At 40.1% G+C, this 16,741-nt stretch overlaps 1 protein-coding gene across 6 annotated transcripts in view; it reads right to left on the reverse strand.

Moving 5' to 3' along the window:
* The window catches only part of SIPA1L2 (signal induced proliferation associated 1 like 2), a 237,876-nt gene that overhangs the window by 123,669 nt on the left and 97,466 nt on the right, over window positions 1-16,741 (reverse strand). The window lies entirely within an intron of this gene.

Raw genomic sequence — 16,741 nt, forward strand, 5'->3', positions numbered from 1 at the left:
GTCTCCACAAGAAACCCATATTATGAGTTTCCTTTATACTGATTTGTACTGCATAGTGGAGGAAAGGGCCCAATCAAAGGTTTGTTAAATGAAGCTCTTGGGTGATTCTGTAAGTAAAGCAGCTTGGTAAACTCCATCTGAGTGGGGTCCTGGTCTGTCACAGTCACTGCTTCTACTCCCAGTCATGCCTGACACTCGGTTGACAATCATCATTAACCTATATCCATCCATTTAAATGGAAATGACTGCAGACCAAAGTATCCCAAAGCCCTGAGTCAATACATTATCATAACACATGCATGGAGCACACCGATTCTCATTTGTCTCTTTTGGTCTCCTGGCTGGCTCCTCCTCCTCCTCAGGTTGTCTTTAAATGCTGATGTTTTTCAGGGTTTACCCTAGCCTGCCTTCTCTTTTAATTTTATACATTCCCTTGTGCCATCCTCATAGTCTCATATGCCATCTCTATGCTGATGACTCATGAAATCCTTATCCACAAGCCCAAAGACGTCTCACAGTCGACATTTCCAAGTTGCATGAAGATAGTCTAGGTCCTTCTGCCTACCCCTCCCTGCACCCAAATCTGCTCCTCTTCTGCCCGGCTCAGGGAAAGGCACCACCAACCACTCAGGTGCCCAAGCCAAACACCCAGTGCTCATCCTGCCTTCCCTTCACAGCCCACATTCAATCCTGCCCATTTTACCTTCCAAATACTCCTCAAATCCATGTCAATTTCTCCATCTCGACTGCCACAACCAGAGTTAGAACCACTATCATAGTTCTCCTAGATTATAATGAGACCCTTCAACAGCTCCTTATTTCCCTCTGAATAAAGCTGCTTGCTTTAAGACAGCACAGGCCACTCATGATTTGGTCCATGAGTTCCAGCCCCTTGTGCAGCTGCTGGATTTCCACCCTCTATGCTCCCATGTGTTGACCTTCATGTTCTTATCCTCTGTACATGCCACTACTTCCGCCCACATCTCTTCAAGATGTATTTATTTCCTGCCTTGTTAAGAGGTGTTATCTATCACACCTCAGTTCACATATCATGTTTTTAAAAAGCCTTCTCAAACCTTAAGGTTGGGTCTCAGTGATCTTACTTTTGGCCCCCATACCATTGTGCCTTTTTTTTTTCTTTTTTACTCTAAGTTATACCAGACTATTCTATACCAGTTTATTATTTGCTGCTATCCTCCTCTAAACTCGAAGCATGGTGAAGACATAGACACGTCCTGGCATAGGGACCCTCGGCAAATATCCAGCTCTACCATACGCTGCTGAGATGATGGTAAAGCCATCTGTAATCTCTGGGTCTCAGTTTCCTATCTGTAAAGTGGGAATAATTGTATCTATTTCAAAGGATTATTCTAAAGATTCAGTGGGACCTAAGGCCGTGAAATAGCTGAAAATGTAATATATGAGGGTATATTTATTGATAAACACACTGATTTGAAATTGAGCAAATGAATGAAACGCATAACTATTCCAAAGGAACACAGTAAAGGAAATAGTCAGGTTTACAAAATATGGGATGACTGCTCACTGATTTACACACAAAGAATAAGAGAACACAAACCGGTAACTGACTGCAGTGTTTAAGCTGATTCTCCAAGAGGCAAAGAAAAGCTTTTAGAAGCTGAGTGAGTTGCCCAAAACAATCTCCAGGGAGGCACTATTCTCTTCCCAACTACAACTTATATTTGAAATTATCTGAGAGACTTTATACTGTATTAGAATATGGCTTTTGTAAAGTTTTAAACTTCCTGTATGTCAATAAAGAACAAGAACCAATTTCTGGTAGTAAACTGCTACTCTGCCCATCATTCTGTAAGTCAAAAATAGAATAAACAAAGGGCTGTTTTGTTAAATAGAGAATTTTGATCATGGAGTTTTTTGAAGGAGACAGAAGAACAGCTGTGAGTATTGACTGCTTCCCATTAAATCTTTTTAAATCAGAGAGAGATAAAAAGAGATAGCCCTCACCTCCTTCTCTCAGGAGGTTACTAGTTAATACATCTTTTCAGCAATGTGACCCCTGAATTACAGATGGCACAGTAGGAAATCAGTCATTCCAATTAATAATTTAAGCAGAGGCATTTGTGTCTGAGGAAAACACAGCAAAAGGAGAAAAGAATTTCTACTTGATGTCAACCAATATAGACTGTACTTATTCATTTCATTTAGAAATCATAAAAAATAATCTGTCCTATTCTTTAAATGAATGTTTAGTGACAGTGGGTAGCAAAGAAGAGAACATGAGCATTTTATAATGAAAACTGGCAGGATGGAGCCTTAAAAAAATACAATCCTTCCTGAAAACATTCTGTTCTCATTAATATTATTTTCCATTGAATCCACAGTGAAAACTCTTGCAAAATATCTGTATTACAGTGTTCAACAAAACTAACATCAATCAATATTGTTAAAAATTGAACTAAACTATACAAAGCATGTACCATCACTGTATTTATTAAAATGCAACAAGTAAACACAAAGCCTTCAAATCTGAAGATGCTTCTTTTCAACTTAGCATAAAGGACATGAAAAGAAAATCCTGCCAATCCATACAACAGTCTAGTATTTGATTTTTTAAAAACAGTAATTTTAGCAGCAAATACACAACAAACTCCATTCACTACTCACACACACACTGAAAGACATCTTCGCACTGTTCCCATGTTTACTTGAATTATAAGATACTGAGTTTTGCTGAACAGTTTTATGTGGTTTATTGTCTGATATAAAAAACTCTCTTGTTACTTCAGTAAATCAACATATTCAGTTCTACTAGGCACTGTACTGGATGCTGTGGGTGGGAGGAGTATGAAAGATGAATGAAAGAGCTTCCTAATCCTCAGGAAGCTTAGCTGGGTAAGACATGCACATGAATAATGAGTCATAGAAGAGATGAAGTTAAAACAATAGTATACTACTTCTGACCAAGCAAGTTACAAAAGTCCATGAGTGTGTCACACATGCATGTCACACACACACACACACACACACACACACAAACTCCCCACGCCAGTGAGGGTCTGGGGGATGCATATCCCACATGCTACAGACAGATGCAAACTGGCAGCACTCTTTGAACACCAATAAGGTAATATATATTAAGTCCTATAAAACTGTTCAAATCATTTGGCTCAATACTCTACATCTGAAAAATCTACCCAAGAAAATAAGAGACTTATAATAAGAAAATAAAAAACTTATATAGAAAAATATTCATCCAAAACTACAAGAATGAAAAATCGGAAACAGTCTTAACAGTCAGTGATCAGGGATAAACATAGTACATATATAAAATAAAATACTATACAATCCCAACTTTTTAAGAATATGCATCAACTTGAGGATTTATAATATAATATTATGTGTAAACATAAACACCTATATACAAAAAGCTTTATATAAAGCATGAAACAAAGTATGTTAAAAATCTATATACATAAAAATACAGGAAAGAAACACCCCCATATTATGATAGTGGTTAGCTCTTATAATTAGCCTTATGCATGCTTTCTGCTTTCTTTCTTGTATTTTTCTAATGTGCCCAAATTACGTAACTGTATATGTATGCTAACTTACATATATACCAATAAACTTTAAATTCAATAAATATAATATTTTTTTAAAATCCTTCATAAAACCAATGGATTTTTAAATTACACAGAACATATAATATTTTTCCTTGTATAAAAAGAGGACTGTTAGCTTCTTCTTCTCCCTTTTAAAGTCCTACATAAGATAAAGAAGAAAATGGATATTAACATTGAATGAACAATACCTACTGTTGATTAATTTAATGTTTTTTTTTATGGCAGGTATTTACAAAAATACTGCCCTTCATTCCCATATAACAGAAATTACTTTTGTTAGAATAGCTTTTTCTTTTTTTTTTTTAGACGGAGTCTGGCTCTGTCGCCCAGGCCTGAGTGCAGTGGCTCAGTCTCAGCTCACTGCAACCTCCACCTTCCTGGTTCACGCAATTCCTCTGCCTCAGCCTCCTGAGTAGCTGGGATTACAGGCACCCGCCACCAAGCCTGGCTAATTTTTGTTTGTTTGTTTGTTTTGTATTTCTAGTAGAGACGGGGTTTTACCATGTTGGTCAGACTGGTCTGGAACTTCTGACCTCAGGCAATCCGCCCGCCTTCGCCTCCCAAAGTGCTGGGATTATAGGCATGAGTAACCACACCCGGCCAATAATATTTTATACTCAAATATATTTTCACAGGCTTTACACCCCATGAGACGCTTGGTGCACTGCAAGGCTGCTCATTTGGTAGATGGCACAAAAGATTAAGAATTAAGAGCTTTGCATCACACCTCTGGAGACACGACTGACGCGGGGACCCTCAGCAGGCCACTTATTTCGGTTTCATCTGCACAATGGGGATAATGTCTGCTTAGCACACTTAGATAAATGTTGTGGGACAAGTGAGGAAGCACACATAAGTACTCCAGAAAATTTAACACCACAGATGCAAACTATAAGTCTAATCACCACCTGATACCTGAGCGAGCAGACGCCTGGATAGGCAGGTAGAGCAATTTCCTCCCGGGCGTATGTCCAGTCCTTAGCTAGTGTTCTTTCCGTCTCACTGAGGAATAACTTGTGCCCAATTAAAAACAGCTTTGAGGAGCCGAGAGAGGAAGGCAAATCAGAAAGTGGGACAGACCAAGCTGCTGGCAAAACTGCAACTGAGGAAATCAATATTATCTACAGAAAAGGTTGCCCTTAGGTTTTAGACCAATATTCCACTTCCTAACCTCTCTGAGAAGTGCCTAAGACTCTCCTAGTCCCTGTAGTGCCAATACTGAACGCCAGTTAAAGTGGACTGTGCTGCAGGAAAACACAGACCCGGCCTCCCCAGGCCTGTATCTGTCATCCTACCTGGGACCCTGGTGCCTGGCAGCATCTGAGTCTAACTCCTCAAAAAGCATGCCAGATGGTGTGTACACCTCTCATGGGATCCCCTAACCCTGCAGTCCCCAACATTTTTGGCACCAGGAACCGTTTTCGTAGAAGACAATTTTTTTCAAAGACTGGAGTGGGATGGGTAGGGTGGGTGGGTTGGGAAGAAACTGTTCCACTTCAGATCATAAGACATTAGAGTGCTCAACCTAAATGTATGTGCAGTTCACAGTAGGGTTTGCGCTCCTATGAGAATCTAATGCTGCAGCTGATCTGGCAGGAGGCGGAGCTCAGGCAGTAATACTCGCCTGCTGCTCGCCTCCTTCTGTGCAGCCCGGTTCCTAACAGGCCATGGGCCCCTGCCATAACCCACTGCTTGAGAGTTCTTCCAACTCCAGAATCTATATACTGTAGGCCTATGACACATGCCCTGCCCTGAGTTGATAACCCTAAAATTAGACTGATTCTCCAAGGTGGGCCTAGGTAGCAAGTCACTCATCTGAGACTGTGCCCCCTGACCGGTATCTGAGACAGGGAGGCCAGGGCTGTGGATTTTTACATCCTCTCACTGCAGATGTCCCTGCCCACATCAAGACTGTGCCCAAGGACTCTTCCCTCCCAGACTGAAGTGTCCTGCTGAGGGGTCAGTACAGCCCTCTTCTGAGGAGGCCTCCCCAAAGCTTCCCATATGGCCGTCTTCTTGGGGGCCTGATAGAATAAGGACAAAGTACCAGTGTGTCAGTCCAACTACTCAGGAACTGTCACCAAAATAAAGCAATCCCACAACGACAGGCCAGCACAATGATCTGGTGGGTGAAGAAAAATGTTAAAAATACTGGCTCCACTGTGTCAAGTCCAAATTCTATGTCCCTCTGCAGCAATAAACTTGTCCTAAAATAAAACAAGGAACTTTGTGGTACAACTTCCAAGGTCACTAAATTAAAAAGCAGAAAAGAGGACAGGAGCAGAAGGGGGTCCATACTTTTTAATTGTCTGGTTTGACTCATAATTGTCCCAGCTTTGTTGGCTAGCTCATCCGATTCTTCAGAAAACAAAGTTTCCTGGAAACTCAAATCCAGGAGTAATGCTAGGATGAATCCTCAAGAAATGTTTTCCCATAATGTACTTCTTTAGAAGGTTTTGCTTCCAGAGGGATACCGTTTCAATTCACTAGGCACAGGGAGCAAATTCCAGGGCACTGAGGGCAAGATTCTTTTTAAACATACTGGATTTGGAATGTTTCAGGTATGAACTGAGTGCTAAATATGAAAAGGAAACTTAAACCACTTTTAATTACAGATGCCCACTAATTAATTTGGCTTGATTATTTTTAAGAAGTTCATAACACTAAAGATCTTTACCTGAAAAAAAAAAAAGGAAAAAAGAATGACCACTTAAGATGATATACAGCATTTTCTAAAATAACAAGAACACCAAAAACCCCATTTTCTTCTTCTTTTTTTTTTTTTTTTTTTTTTTTTGAGACAGGGTCTCACTCTTTTGCCCAGATTGGGGTGCAGAGGTGCAATCAATAACTTACTGCAGTTCAAACTCCTGGGCTCAAGCGATCCTCCCACTTCACCCTCCCAAGCAGCTGGTATTACAAGTATGTACCACCATGCCCAGATAATTGTTTAATTAAAAATCCCATTTTCTTATAAAAAATATGATCATGGGAAATTACTGCTTTCTTTGCATTTCCAAGTTAATGAATAAGATTGGGATGCAGAAACTGTAGTTATGATGACTCTGAGACAAACAGAACACCCAACAGTGAAAACCGATCTCATTAGCAAGTAAGCAAGTTTTATATATATAGAAAACTTGCTTGCTTGCTGTCCTTTATATATACTTACCATATATATGGTATATATATCATCAACTTTCTAAAAACCACAGGTAGACCCAAAGAACTTGTCTGAATATTTTCTTTATTATAAAATGTTAGTATTAACATAATTACATTTATTGAAGGATTTACTATTCCCCAAACCCTTGTAGGTTCATTCGATCCATAAGAAATCTCCGAAGAGACAAGAAAGAGACACCTCTCTCCATTAAACAGACAAGGAAAAAGTCTTAGGACAGGAAAGTAAGCATTTGCCTGCAGTCAAATGACTGTGTTTCGAGAGAATCAGAACTAGAATCCAAGTTGCTTCATTTTTTTCTACTGTCACACATTCTCAAATTTACACACAGCTTTTTAAAAATTAGAAATAAAAACAAAACACAAACATTACTGGCTTCATCTGTTCAAAAGAACCCAACCTAACCCAAATTTGTTAACTTATAGACAAATTCATTAACTTCAAGCAACTCTCCTGCTCCTCCTTCCTGTAACGGGCAACTCTCCTCTTCATCCTTCTTAGAGCCAGACTAAGGGTAGAATTGGACAGGCCTAGGAAAAGGCGGCAGCTCCTCCAGCCTCACATCACTGGTGAGACCCATGCACAGACCCGGCTTACAATCAAGTTGGCACTTTCTTCCCATTTGGCTCCTGCTAGTTGCCCAAATAACCCAAGGAAACCTCAAGTGTTTGACTGGCAGAGCAGATTGGACATGATCCCAAGCATACTACCCCCAAGTAACATCAAAACCTCACATCACCACTCCCAATCGCATTTTACTGACACTTTTGGTTTTTCCCTCAAAGAAACATTTTTTCTTCCCTTGTACAGAGAGCACTGTGTGGTGTTTTGGGTGTTAACCACCCACTTAGACTCACAATCAGAACATGAGATCTTAAGGGAGATAATCTATTCTCACACCCCCACTTTGTAAACCCAGAAGTGATTTGCCTAAGGTTACAACACTAGTTAAGAGCAAAATGGATGTCCCACTGGGGTCCCAAAATGCTAATAGTTAGGTCGTTGTCCTTTATACTTTTTATTTGAATGTTGTATTAATGATAATGATCAGTTATGATACATAGGTATCTCAGTTGGGCTGAAAATATCTACATGACCACCCTGTATGCCCCCCACCTCTATGTTTTTGCTTATTCAGTTCTCTTGCTTGGAATGTTTTTCTTCTTCCACTGGAAGCAGCAAATCTAACACACTCAAAGCCATAATCTATGACTCTTTTCCCCTCTAACTTCACTCTAAAACTTAACTTTCAAAGTACTTTGTGTTCCTTTACTATATAACGGTATACATTATATTCATCCACTGACAATGACATACCACTTACGTATCTATCGACCTACTAAGTATGAAGCTGGGCACAGAAGAATGGGTGACATGGCTCTTGGCTTGGGGGAGGACAGCAAAAGCTTCCAGGTAAAGCACCCTTGAGGAGCATGGGCTCGAGGGTGCCAGAATACAGCTCGGCTAAAAGAATGCCCTGCTAAGATTTCCTGCTGTTGCTCTTGGCTCATGCTAGCTAAAAGAATGTCCAGAGTTGTGCACCTTCTCATCCATATTCTAGCTGCTAAGATTAAAAGCCCATACATCTGCAAAACTGGAAATCAGCAAGGATATCACGATAGGATGGCAAATCAGATCACAATTTCTTTCTTTCTTTCCTCAGCTAGGAGTAAACAGTTTTAAGTTTTGCTTTTATTCTTACAGAGGAAAAAAAGGTATTGCCAACTTTGGCCAACAGAAGGCAAGAGAAAGCCGTAAGAGATCTGTATTATGCTCTTGAGCACGGCCCCACCTATTGCAGAATGATGTGTCATCAGCAACCTGAAGCCTCATTTCACCATCAACCCCACAGTTTGGGAGAGAAGTGCTGGTTCCCAGACTTCAGTATGAGCAGTCACTGATGATTAAAGCCTAACTTCTCTGACCCTTGTCATTGAAGGTGAACCAACCTGTTTCTCCTGCAGTCTTTCCTGTATAACCAGAATCCTCATCATCTCTGGGGCAGGAAGCCTCACTATTTACTCTTTTTTTTTTTTTTTTTAGATGGAGTCTTACTCTGTCGCCAGGCTGGAATGCAGTGGCACAGTCTTGGCTCACTGCAACCTCCACGTCCCAGGTTCAAGCGATTCCCTCACCCCAGCCTCCCAAGCAGCTGGGACCACAGGCGCACACCACCACGCCCGGCTAATTTTTTTGTATTTATAGTAAAGAAAGGGTTTCACCAAGTTGGCCAGGATGGTCTCAATCTCCTGACCTCGTGATTCACCTGCCTCGGCCTCCTGAAGTGCTGGGATTACAGGCGTGAGCCACCATGCCCGGCCGCCATTTATTCTATTTGCATTTACAACCCCCGTCACATTTTAGCCACAGAGTTTCTCCTTTAAGCACAGGCCTGAGGCCCTCCATAAAAGTGCAGTACAACTAGAAAGGGTTCTTAAGTCTTCACAACAGATTTCTGAGCAAAAAGGTAAATACTTCTTTTCGCTAAAAAAAAAAAGTTAACAAGTTTGGGGTTGTTTTGCCCAGAGGTTCCCAAATCTGACTATACATTTTTAAAATTACCTAACAGATGTTTATACCTTGCTTCCTGGACTCTAGCCCCAGAGATTCTGGTTCAGAGGACCTGAAGCAGCCCTGGAATCTAGAATTTTAGAAGGGAGCTGTCATGCACTAATAGGATTGGAAGCTACTGGCTTCAACATAATTCTAACAGAGGAAAACTAAAGTTAAATACATGACCCTAAAATCTCCCTGTTTGCCCCTTTCACAAGTACTGAACCATCTTCCACTTAAACAGCTGAATGTAGTACAATTTATTTACTCACAAGGTTCTTTAGTTTTGAAGAAATGAAAATCTGAAATTGGGAACGCTCTAGAAATCATTTATATGAGTCCGAAACACTATAAATTTCTACTCTGGTAACAGTAGCCTGGGTTTGCTCTGCTGTCAAAATATACTCTAAATTGCAACATTTACTGAGCATTCTGTAGGTGCCAAGCACTTTCTAAATGCCTTTTTAAGTATTTGAATTTTGATAACCTTATATGATAAGAATTATTATTATCCTCAATTTAGAGTAAAACTTCTCAAGCCTCTAAATACAGCATTTAAGGCCCTACCCAAATTTAGCTGCATTCTACCTAACCACCTTACCAACCAAAACCACTAAGACCACCTTAAAATCGTCTCAAATACACCTGAGCCCCTCCAACCTCCCTAGCTTCCTTCTTGGAGTTCCCTCCCTGCAATGTCTTTTCCATCCCCTTTCTTGTGATATTAAATATGCAGACATTGACATAAGACCTAAGTTCAAATCCTGGCTTAGCCATGTACTCACTCTGCTCCTCTAGGCACATTTCTTAAACCCTCAGAATCTGTTTCATCATATGTAGAGGAGGTTTTATTTTTTCAACAAATACGTATACGTGACTACTACCTTCCAGGTACTAGTCTAGAATCAAAGATGCAGGAATGAAAGGTCCTGGAAAAGGTCCTGCTCTCACAGGACACGTATTCTGGCAGAAGACGTCATGTAACACAGAGGAACATCTTTTGGTTCTTCTTAGTAGTTGTGGTTGGTAATGTGGATAGGTAGAATGCAACTGAATTTGGGTAGGGTCTACATAACTTGTTCAAAGCAACTGCTATCATGGGACAGGATCAGAAAGGTTGGGGACATGTAGGCGCCGGTATGGGCATTAACGGAAGGGTAGCGTGGCTAAGGAAATACCTGAAGAAAAGGATGAGGAAATGAGCCACACAGACAGACAGTAAGGGAGAGGGAGGAGGGGAAGGAGCTCCAATCAGGGACTGGAATTGGGAGCAAGCCTGGCACGTACAAAGACAGCAAGGACACAGGTTAGAAAGGTAGTGGGCTCAGATCCGGGAGGGACTGATGGGCCACAGGAAGGATTTGACTTTCATTCTAGACAGTTCTAAGCAGAGGAGTGAGATCTGACTTAGCCATTCTGTTTGTGGTGATGAGGAAAGGCTCCAGGGAACTAAGATGGGAAGGATGGAGGTAAGCCCACTGCAATAATCCAGGCAAGAGAGGGTGATGGGGTCTTGAACCAAGTGGCAGCAGTACAGATGGTGAGAAGCAGACAGCTGCCGGTTGGGAGGATTGAACTGGCAGCTTCAGCTGATGAATGGGCTGAGCAGGAGAACAAGAAAAGTCAAGAATGACTCCAGGATTTTTGGCATAAGTAACTGAGAGGATGAAGTTGACCTTTATTAAGATAGAGAAGGTTGTAGAAGGGAGCAGCGGTTATAGTGAAATAGATCACATGTGCAAAATGCTTATGAGCACAAGACCTGAGACACAGTAAGAACTTGATAAATACTAACAGTATTTTTGCTGTTGTCATCATCAGTCCACATGAAACCTTGAAATCTTCCAGCTCACACTGATCACTCCTTACTGTAAACTCAGCTGTATGTTCAATTCATTTGGGCACATAATAAATGCTGACTTACCTTGCATTTTTGTGCAGTTTTTCAATGGGGATAAAAAATAAATTTAGCTTGTTTGTGTTTCCTGAAGGCAGTAAAGTACATCCCATAACACTTCTTAAAACAAACTGAAATGTCTAGGGAGTCAATTTGTATTTTAAAAAACAAAGATCCTGAGGCTTAGCTGTTATATGACCCAATCAGGACAAATGCCCAGAGTAATATAAGCAAAAGTAAAACAAAACCCAGATTTCATGTCCTTATTAAAAACACTGAGGTACAGCAAAGCAATGAGATGCCTACCTCATTTCTGCAGGAGAAATGGTAAAGAGAACTGTGGAACTAAGGTCCCTGAAATACAGAACAAGATGAGGCTGGGGTCAAGACAAAACCTACCTTCTGTGGTACAATGCTCCATAATGACATTAGCTATCAAGATCTTTAAATCCTGTCAGATTTTGAAAATGAGATTCTAGAACTGACAGAGGGCATGGGTCAGAGGTTCCCAAAGGCCTGTCTGTGGACCAGTGCCAGGTCAGTTGCTGGATAATTAGCTGAAGAATTTGTTAAAAACACAAATTCCTTAGCCACTGCCCTAGGAATCCTGACTCATGAGATTGGGTGTGGGGCTCCCAGACAGTTTTTAACAAGTTCCTCAGGTGTTTCTGGTGTTGATTCATCTTTGAGATCCACAGGGTAAAAAAATAATTTGGAAAATATAAAACATTACACAAGCATATGGTATGATTAAACCATTAATTCAGAAGCAGCATTAATGATTGAGTTACGCTTTAAAGTCACCCTATACTTCCTTCCCTATCACCCAGTGATGATGTTTGTTTAAGACCACAGTTCTCCTCCAAGTGCTGGATCCCAGGTGGCCCACCACTGGGCTGGGCAATGATCTCTACAGAAAGGTAGACTGCAGCTATCATTGACCTGAAACTAGAGTCTGCACCTGAGTTGAATAAACTGAATGAGACAGTGGATATAAGGTTTCAGTTGGAGCAGGTGTTCTGGGCCAGTGTTCAATCTAAAAATAGTAGAGATAACAGGCAAAGTGTTGGTTAAATCACAGAGGACAAAGCTAAGGCACATAGAGATGTCCAAGGAAGGCCGAAGGGGATAAAGAAAAAGGTGTCATGCACCGTCTGCTAGACCCTTGATACACAACTTACAGTGTTCCACAACTTCCATGTAAAGACAAGAAAACTTTGCTCAGAGACTCCAAAGACACTTATCTAAAGCTGAACAATGAATTAAGGAGCAGAGCAAGAATCCAGTAGCAAGTCTATCTGGCTACATCCAAAGGCATGCTATGCAAAGCAAGCTACAGATTCAGTGTAATCCCTATCAAAATCCCAATAAGGTTTTGTTGAAATAGAAAAAAAAAAATCTATCCTAAAATTCATATGAAATCTCAAGGGACCCCAAATAGTCAAAACAATCTTGAAAAAAAGAATAAAGCTGGAAGTCTCACATTTTCTGAATATAAAACTTATTACAAATCTACAGTAATCAAAACACTGTGGTATCAACATAAAGGCAAACATAAAGACCGATGGAATAGAAGAGAGATCCCAGAAGTAAGCCCTCACATATATTGTCAAATGATTTTAAGCAAGGGTGCCAAACCATTCAATGGGGAAAGGACAGTCTTTTCAACAAATGGTGCTGGGAAAACTGGCTATCTATATATAAAAGCATGACGCTGGACCTTTAGCTAACAGCATATACAAAAATTAACTCAAAATGGATCAAAGGCCTAAGCATAATTACTAAAACTATAAAACTCATAGAAGAAAACACTGGAAGAATGCTTCACCACATAGATTTGGCAATGACTGCTTGAATATGACACTAAAAGCACAGGCAACAACAACAAAAATTAAGGAAGTGCCCTTCATCAACACTGGAAACTTTTGTGCATCAATGGACACTATCAACCGAACAAAGTGAAAAGGCCGCCCATGGAATGGGAGAACATATTTGTAAACCATGTATCTGATAAGCAGGAGTGTCAACAGCACACTGTGTCCCACTGGCCCCAGATGCCTGCCTGAGGCTGGGATATCACCACCATGGCGGGGTCTTGCTGACTCCACCAAGGGTGAGTCCTTTGGTGCTGGATCTCTGGGGAGACTCATCATTCCAGCATCTACATCCAGCCTCATGAATCCTCCCATTAACACTGCTCCCCTGACACAGATCCCAGTTCTTCACAATTTCAAGCACTTCCCCCCCATCTGAACAGTATATGAAAATAAATTATTTGCATGGAGTATCTGTTAGGCTTTGACAAATGGAATACATCAGTTGTAACTGGTAGCTTTATACTCACAATCTAAAATGGCAATTTATACTCATAAATACAATATGCTATGACAGGACAGAATTACTTCCACTGACAACATCAGGTTTTGATCCTACAGTAATGTACAAGATACAGTTCCCAATCACCAGACTCTAAGCTGTATAAGTTCTGAGTCCACTAGTCCAAAGAAAGATAAAAGGGAATTTAATAAACGGCTGAAACATCAAGGAGCTAGGTTCCCAGTCTGCCAGAGAAAGTACGCGTATGCCTGAGAAACATCCACAACATATGTTTTTTTTAAAGCTGTCATAATTTAAAGTCTCTCTAAACATCTACTGTTTAATCTAATTTTCCCTCATGAATGTCTGGCTTCAGCTCAAATTGAATCAACATTTCCATTATAAATCTCTATTTTCACATTTTCCTGGTTTGATTGTAAAATGTCTTTAGTCTGAAATATGACACAAACAGAAGCCGGAATTTTAATGTTCTTCATTGGCAAAATGGTTTTACTACAAAACCAACATTGCAGTTTCTCAAGCCAAATGTCTAGAAATTAATCTAAGCAAAAAGAAAACTAAAATTCTGTAGAAAAGTTTTCAGTTACAAATGCTATCCCAGGTTCTAAAAGAATAATCTGCCAAATTATTATTAATATTAATTGCTACACATCTAAAGAAATTACATTTAACTTGAATATCAATATGTACCATGAGCCTATGTCCAAATGCAACTGAATGCCAGACATTCAGTTCACATCAAATGCATTGTGCCTCACAGTAAGGAATTCTGTACTCTATCATTGATGCCTTTTAACAAGTTACTTTGTGAGGTATGTATTATGAATGTTGAAAAGCAACAAAAAATTGGCATTAGTCATTTTTATTAGGCCTACTGATTTTTTACATATTAAAACAGAAACATAAGTGAGGTAGACTGCTCATAAAAGAGATTTAATGTTCCATCAAAGTTATAAATGTTGGAGTTTCAAGTGACTTTCTCCTTAGGGATATGTCCTGTAGCTAAAACAGGCGAGAATTCTCTGAAACTTGGATTGCGGCGGTTGACAGAGCAAAGGGCACGCACTGCCTGGGAAGGCATACTGAGGACCTGCCAAGGAATCTGGTGAAAAGAGATCTGGCTGCTAGGTCAGAGACAAGGAGACCAAGGAAGCAAGACAGATGTGAGGGCGCAGGAGCAGGGAAAGGGAGAAAACAAGTCTATGTTATCCAAAAGTCAGGTTATCCCATTCCAGCTTGGGCCTGCAACATCTCCCGCCTCTCTCCCTAAATCCTTCACTCTCTTTTGGTAATGCAGCCTCGTCTCAGTAACCATGAAGCAGAATATTCTTACCAATGTCTGGTGTATGTAGATGGTTTTCACAGGCAAAACACCTTTAAAGAAAACTGGAGGGAATCTAACTTAAGGCCTGGGAATTCAGAGATGCTCAAAGCTATATTCTAGCCGTAAGGGTCCCAACTAACCACTCTCCTGGCCTCTTGAATCATTGCTTATGAGGAACTGCTTTCCTCTCACCCTGTTTCAGATGGTATGTGACACCAGTGATGCAAAGCCCAGGGAATGACAGAAATCAGCCCACCAAATAAAGAAGCCTTTAGGCTGAAATGAAAGCCAGCCTACACCATCATTAAAAATCTGTCAACGGATTGGTGAAAAAGAGTTCTCCAAAAATGAAAAAGAAAACAAACGACAGAAGTTCTAAGTCTAATAAGTTCCTTCTTTTTCTCTTGTAACTGCAATATTGCTATGGATGATTTCACTATATAAGTAATATATAAAAAGTTATTCTGCCTAAAAAAAATAAGACGACTGATAGGAGGAGTAGTTGAGGTCATAAAGAGTCAAAAACCAATTTCTCTTGTGTCCAAATATTTGGGATGTCTTATGGCTGAAGATGTTTTATCTCAAAGAATGTGCTTTAATTTGGAACTATTCTTTTCTATACCACATCATGTCATAATTACATTATGGGCTGAGCACGGTAGCTCATGCCTATAATCCTAGCACTTTGGGAGGCCACAGCAGATGGATCACTGAAGTTCAGGGTTCGAGACCAGTCTAGGCAACATGGTGAAACCCTGTTTGTACAAAAAATAGAAAAATTAGCCAGCTGTGGTGGTTTGCATCTGTAGTCTCAGTTACTTGGGAGGCTGAGGTGGCAGGATCACCTGAGACCTGGGAGGTTGAGGCTACAGTGAACTGTGATTGTGCCGCTGCACTCCAGCCTGGGTGACGACATGAGACCCTGTTTCAAAAATAAATAAATAATAATAATTACATTATGTGTTAATTTGGTGGGACCAAGCAATTTGTAAATACAGAATGTCCTACTTCTTGGAACAAGAAATTCTGATCAATAAAATTAAGAAATATTCCTATGTACATAAGTATGCAACTAAACCAATAGCATAACAGCAAAACATTAGAGTTGCTTAAGAAGAACAATAGTAGCAATACATTGCTTTATAGTGCCCACATTAAAAATATACTAAAATTCAAAAGATAAAAAAAAATGAAGCAACAAGGAATACTTCACAAAATAGGAAAATGATAAATTTTCTCAACCTAAAAATCCCTGAAGCTTTGGTTTTGTGTCCATCACCCTTGTTTAGCAGGAGCAATGGTATAATAATGGCTAGTAGCCCAGATGGGCTGTGGAGTCAGACACCAAGGTCAGAACCACAGCTCTACTTACTAGACCATATGTAGACAGGCAAGTTAGCTAACCTTTCTGAGCCTCGATTCTCTCATCTGTAAAATGGAGAATTAATAGGACCTAACTCACAGGACTGCTGTGGGGATTAAATGAGCTGAGGCAGGTAAGGCTTAGAATAGTGCCTCCCATATGCAAATGTGTTCCACAGTTATTGTTCATTCATGATCCTTAAACTATCTACATATAACCTTTCTACCTCTAACTATGATATTTAAGCTTGTTCATTTTTCATTCACTGATTACAGACCTCCTAAATGACAAAAATAACCTAAGTGTAACCTTTTTGTAATAAACATCATTTATTTAAGTTATCTGTGACAGTCTCCCAGGCAAGTTCTTACCCCATCAGTGAGGAAATGCTGGGTTCAAACCCTCATTAACATTGGTTAAACAGAAACAACAAAAAGTCTCAGTAATTTCAAAGGCAGCAGAATAAAGCTGAAATGTC

Source organism: Symphalangus syndactylus, chromosome 19 (genome assembly GCF_028878055.3).
Source record: "Symphalangus syndactylus isolate Jambi chromosome 19, NHGRI_mSymSyn1-v2.1_pri, whole genome shotgun sequence".
NCBI classification, from domain to species: Eukaryota; Metazoa; Chordata; class Mammalia; order Primates; family Hylobatidae; genus Symphalangus; species Symphalangus syndactylus.